Here is a 6,194-nt window from a genome sequence, read left to right on the forward strand (position 1 = left end):
GACCTCTGTTGGGGTAGCGTTCAGATAGCTGCTCTGCTCTATGTTGGTACAGGGCATTGAAGATGATAACAGTGGGTGGATTATATTCTTAAACTTAGTTACAGCGCTTTCAGAAAGACATCTACTTTGATAAGATAAGAGATAAGAAAAAGACATCCAGCACTTCACATCACAAAATACGGAATAAGCCTTCAGCACAAATTATATTAAATATCACACAAAAACACTTTAAATTAAGTAAACATATTTTATTGAACACAAGTTTACATGTTTTGATGCCAGCTTGCCTGCAGCCATTTAAACAAATTACCTGTGACAAACTTTTTCATTTCAACATGTCTAAAATGTAAATAATAAATCATTCAAGAGCACACACAACATGCAAATATTGTATGAGCACGATGATAGCTAAAATAATTTTGTATGTGGAGGTTTCTAGTCATCTGCAGAAATGTCTCAACTGTCATGTAAAGTAGTTCCTTATTGGAGTGCTGCAACAGTATTTACTATTTACACGTATTTAAGAAAAATCTAAACAAAAAAGTCAACTGAAAACAGCCGTGTGAGATTAAAGCTGAACATAAAAAGCTGCAGGATTTTGTTTAAGTAACTACTTAAGAACAACACTAAACCGGAAAAATGACATTTGTATGTGCAGGTTATGTGTGTATGTTTCTTTAATACACTGTGTTAATGTAATGTTACTTTTTTCTTCACCTGAGTGTAGAGTTCCTCTTGGCTGTGAGCGCACTCTGTGTTTTCGTGCTTTTTGACTTTCACCTGTGTGTACACCGTATCCTGCTGCTGTCCTCTGTACTGCACTGAGTCAGTGGATGCTTCATATCTCAGCACAGAGAAGTTGAACTCTCCATAATGGATGTTTTCTTCTTCTCCTTCTGATTTACTTGCTGGCTCTTCACTCACTTTTCTGAGGTTCCTGCTTGAAAATCAAATAGCCAAAATGAATAGAGTATCTTTCTGCTATTACAAACTCTATGTAAACAATCTTGGTATCAAAATATAGCTAAACCTTGTAAACCTTGTTCATTAGCTGTTTAAGTATCAGAGTCAGAGACACTTTATTTATCCCCAAGGGGCAGTTAAGATAGATGATACCTTGCCGACCGTACATACAATACACAAACATCACACTGGCAAGACAGGTCAGGCTAGGTAGCACTGGCCACATGAGCAGCGACCCGGAACCAAAACAATGGAAAATGCACAACATGAGGAAAGACGAGGAGAAAAAAAGAACTCTGCCCAGACTGAGCTCCAACGGGGAGATCAGTTTGAGAACAGAAAAAAAGCCCACCTCAGCACATAGCACATGAATCATCACATCTCACAACATAGAAGACATAAGCTTCGAAGGCATTTGGAGGGGGTGGGGGGGTGAGTGTAGGTCTGTGTCAGAGTACATGCATATGTGTGCGTGTGTGTGTCTGTTCCGTGTTCAGCCGAGAGAAAGTGTCCCTTCACTCGGTTGGGAAAAAGTCAACAATCTTCGGTCGACGCAGGTAGCCTTGAAGGAGGAGGGAGAGAGTCACAACATAGTCTTGTTACCTAAGGAGGAATTTTGTTATTCCCGTCAGTTTTTGCCTTGAGCATCCAGCTGGCGCCAGGGGGGCCGCATGAGATGGAGATGGTAGTTGTTTTGGTTAGTGCGAAGAAACTGCTTCCAATTTTACAGTTGGTCTAATGTCTGTCACTGGTCACCAGGTCTCTCAAATACTGTTGTTCTTCTCCAAGATCTTATCCATATTGCAAAGCCGTGAACTTCTTGAAGATCTTCCCATATGGTGTTCAATAAACACAGTCTGAGTACTCACAGCTTGCACATCGTCAATCATTTCGGCCAGCCTAATGCGGGTTTTGAATAGCTGCAACCGCTTTCTTTGTTCTTCGATAAGCCAGGTCCAAGCCAGCTCTGATCAGCCAGAACTCTGTTATCATCGTTCCGAATGGTAGATGTCATTCAGTGTCCTCCATCGCGGGTGTCGCCAGGCACACGACACAATCGGGTATCCGGCAGCAAACGTCTCTGAAGGAAAATCGGGTTCTCCTGAGCCCAGGCTTTTTGTTTAGAGTAGAGTGCCAATATCCGTTGAGGAACCAGTTGATCAGATCCACAATTCTTTGGGTTTTAGAGAACAAGACTGAGAGACTCTGAGGGTTAGAGTTAGACGAGATTAGACAAGGACATAGAAGCCAAGCAGGAAAGATAAGGGAGGGAGAGGGTGAGAGATCCACCAAGAGCCAAAGTAGGAAAAATAAATTGTATAAATATCTTCTATATACAGTGGGGCAAAAAAGTATTTAGTCAGCCACCGATTGTGCAAGTTCCCCCACCTAAAATGATGACAGAGGTCAGTAATTTGCACCAGAGGTACACTTCAACTGTGAGAGACAGAATGTGAAAAAAAAATCCATGAATCCACATGGTAGGATTTGTAAAGAATTTATTCGTAAATCAGGGTGGAAAATAAGTATTTGGTCAATAACAAAAATACAACTCAATACTTTGTAACATAACCTTTGTTGGCAATAACAGAGGTCAAACGTTTACTATAGGTCTTTACCAGGTTTGCACACACAGTAGCTGGTATTTTGGCCCATTCCTCCATGCAGATCTTCTCGAGAGCAGTGATGTTTTGGGGCTGTCGCCGAGCAACACGGACTTTCAACTCCCGCCACAGATTTTCTATGGGGTTGAGGTCTGGAGACTGGCTAGGCCACTCCAGGACTTTCAAATGCTTCTTACGGAGCCACTCCTTTGTTGCCCGGGCGGTGTGTTTTGGATCATTGTCATGTTGGAAGACCCAGCCTCGTTTCATCTTCAAAGTTCTCACTGATGGAAGGAGGTTTTGGCTCAAAATCTCACGATACATGGCCCCATTCATTCTGTCCTTAACACGGATCAGTCGTCCTGTCCCCTTGGCAGAAAAACAGCCCCATAGCATGATGTTTCCACCCCCATGCTTCACAGTAGGTATGGTGTTCTTGGGATGCAACTCAGTATTCTTCTTCCTCCAAACACAACGAGTTGAGTTTATACCAAAAAGTTCTACTTTGGTTTCATCTGACCACATGACATTCTCCCAATCCTCTGCTGTATCATCCATGTGCTCTCTGGCAAACTTCAGACGGGCCTGGACATGCACTGGCTTCAGCAGCGGAACACGTCTGGCACTGCGGGATTTGATTCCCTGCCGTTGTAGTGTGTTACTGATGGTGACCTTTGTTACTTTGGTCCCAGCTCTCTGCAGGTCATTCACCAGGTCCCCCCGTGTGGTTCTGGGATCTTTGCTCACCGTTCTCATGATCATTTTGACCCCACGGGATGAGATCTTGCGTGGAGCCCCAGATCGAGGGAGATTATCAGTGGTCTTGTATGTCTTCCATTTTCTGATGATTGCTCCCACAGTTGATTTTTTCACACCAAGCTGCTTGCCTATTGTAGATTCACTCTTCCCAGTCTGGTGCAGGTCTACAATACTTTTCCTGGTGTCCTTCGAAAGCTCTTTGGTCTTGGCCATGGCGGAGTTTGGAGTCTGACTGTTTGAGGCTGTGGACAGGTGTCTTTTATACAGATGATGGGTTCAAACAGGTGCCATTCATACAGGTAACGAGTGGGGGACAGAAAAGCTTCTTACAGAAGACATTACAGGTCTGTGAGAGCCAGAGATTTTCCTTGTTTGAGATGACCAAATACTTATTTTCCACCCTAATTTACGAATAAATTCTTTACAAATCCTACCATGTGGATTCATGGATTTCTTTTTCACATTCTGTCTCTCACAGTTGAAGTGTACCTCTGTTGCAAATTACTGACCTTTGTCATCATTTTAAGTGGGGGAACTTGCACAATCGGTGGCTGACTAAATACTTTTTTGCCCCACTGTATCAGTAACATGCCGACTGTCACTACGGTCAAACACAGAAACTCGTTATGTGCATTTGCAAACAAAAAAGGAAGTACAGACAGAGAACCCGCTACTTAAGAAGGTGCAATCTTGCTTTAGTTGCAAAGCTGTTATAGGCCTGACGTGATGATACCAAATACAACACTGCAACAACAGTTTTGTCCTTTCTGCAAATATCCTGTAATAGACAACACTAGATAATTACTTATCACAGTCAAACAACATTTTTACTAAATTGAGTTAATTCCAAACATGCATAACACCTTACAGAATACATATAACTCTCAGTATGAATGTCACATTATATCTGTAGACATCAAATATGCAGGTATTGTTAAGCTATGAACAGTCACAGCATCACCACAGGAGCGATGTAGTGACACTCAGAGACGTTACAAAGGAATCCAGTGTTACTGCTCAGCCCAACACATTTGAGGTCATAAAATACAAAAAGGGATTTTATATTTTAGTTTCATGCATGCCAACAGTGGTAAATAAATAAACGACTGAAAAAAATAATAGATGTGTTTCATCTTTTTGCTAGCTGTGTTTAAAACACTGTATGAAAAAATATGTTTCATTGGGGAGCAACACACTGATCAAACAAAGCACGCAGCAAAGAAATTTCAGTGCACATAAACTGCTTTTGTGACTTTAATTTAATGCCTCCTTTTTAAAAGAGTTTATTTCTAAGTTGTGTGGAAGCACTGCTCTCACCAACTTGTATATAGATCATACATGAACAATCTGAACATGCAACATGATGAAGAGAACATCCACACATTTCTTCTGCACTTGTCTGTGTTAAGCTGTTTGCAGTCTTTGACCCGTGAGTACACAAAATCCTGTTGCTGTGTGTCACCGAGAAGTAACATCGTTTTTTGGAATTCCACAAACTGCATGCTTGGATAGACTTTGACAGACTGGCAGGTCTTATAGCCGACAGCTGTCCAAGTCTGACAGCAAAAATGTCAGACTCTTTATACAACTGCAAGATGAAGTGCCTGAAATGAACTCAGAAATGAAACTAGTATTTTTGGATTGCATTACACACCAGGAACCTTTGCCTCTACGAAGAGTGAAATAGAGATGTCTGTTACGTGTCTATAACAGGCGTTAAAGGTAGTGAAAGGTCAGAGTGAGGAGAGCACACTTCATTTACACAGAAAAACAATTATGTTCTTCCTATTTAAGAACAGCATGATTAAAAACAGTGCAGTGAGTGACCGCTGTGCCAAGCAGAACTGCATTGTATTTAAACACAGACATGTGAAAGGGCCAAAATCTTCCCATCTGTCACTGTCATGTTTAGAGAGTGACACGAGGAGCAGGTTTGAGGATTCAAACGTGAAACTGTAGCTACACACTTATGCTTAGACCAGAAAAAGTGTGATGGTAAAGCATTCACTTCTAAATTCACCCTGTACCACTGCTTCCTACAGTCACTATCCACTCCCATGTTTGAGGTGCAGTGCAAAAAATCAGATTGAATGTCCTCTGTTTGTGTATCGGTGTTCTTCCTCAGTAGATTGACTCAGATTATCCATTCAGATACATAGTGAACAAACAGATTGCTTTTAAACTCGGATTCTTATTTACTTTGTTTTCCATCTTCAGTTTACAGTAACAAGTTACTTTGAGTTTTCCACACATGACATCCTTTATCCATTTTCCTCTTTTTCTCTCTTTAGAAAAAAAATCATTATCTTCTAATTCTCTTAGCATACGTAACATATTAGCTAAGAATGAGTTTTAATGATAGACAGCAAAAATATCAAAGTTGAAGAAGCCTAAATTAACATGCTGCAGAGATTAGATCGATACGCTGACCCGGGAATGACTCAACATTCCCCTGAAGGTGGACGAGGTGGGAAAAGAGAGGTCTGGGCTTCCCTGCTTAGACTGCTGCATATTTAAAATAAGCTGAAGATAATGCATGGATAATTTATCATTTATGTTTTTTTAGATTTGAACTTTGATTAATTAAAGTGGTTGTGATGAACTTTTGAACAAAGTGCATCATTCATAATACACAGTACAATGCACCACACTTTTCAGTCATTTTTTCAGGTGTTTTAATTTGTCATATTTAGTTTTTGACATTAAAGGTTCCAAAATATAACTTGAGTGTTTCTTAGTTTTAAACTCGTCAGTTAGTCAAATGTTTTCTCCTTGTTTAGTCGACAAAGACATTAGTTGCCAGGAACATCCCTACAGAAAAACTAGCTGTAAGAATTGAAAAGGATTTATCAATATGTAATGTGTTTG

The sequence above is a fragment of the Simochromis diagramma genome, unplaced genomic scaffold (genome assembly GCF_900408965.1).
Source record: "Simochromis diagramma unplaced genomic scaffold, fSimDia1.1 OVJJ01000271.1, whole genome shotgun sequence".
In the NCBI taxonomy this organism is placed as follows: domain Eukaryota; kingdom Metazoa; phylum Chordata; class Actinopteri; order Cichliformes; family Cichlidae; genus Simochromis; species Simochromis diagramma.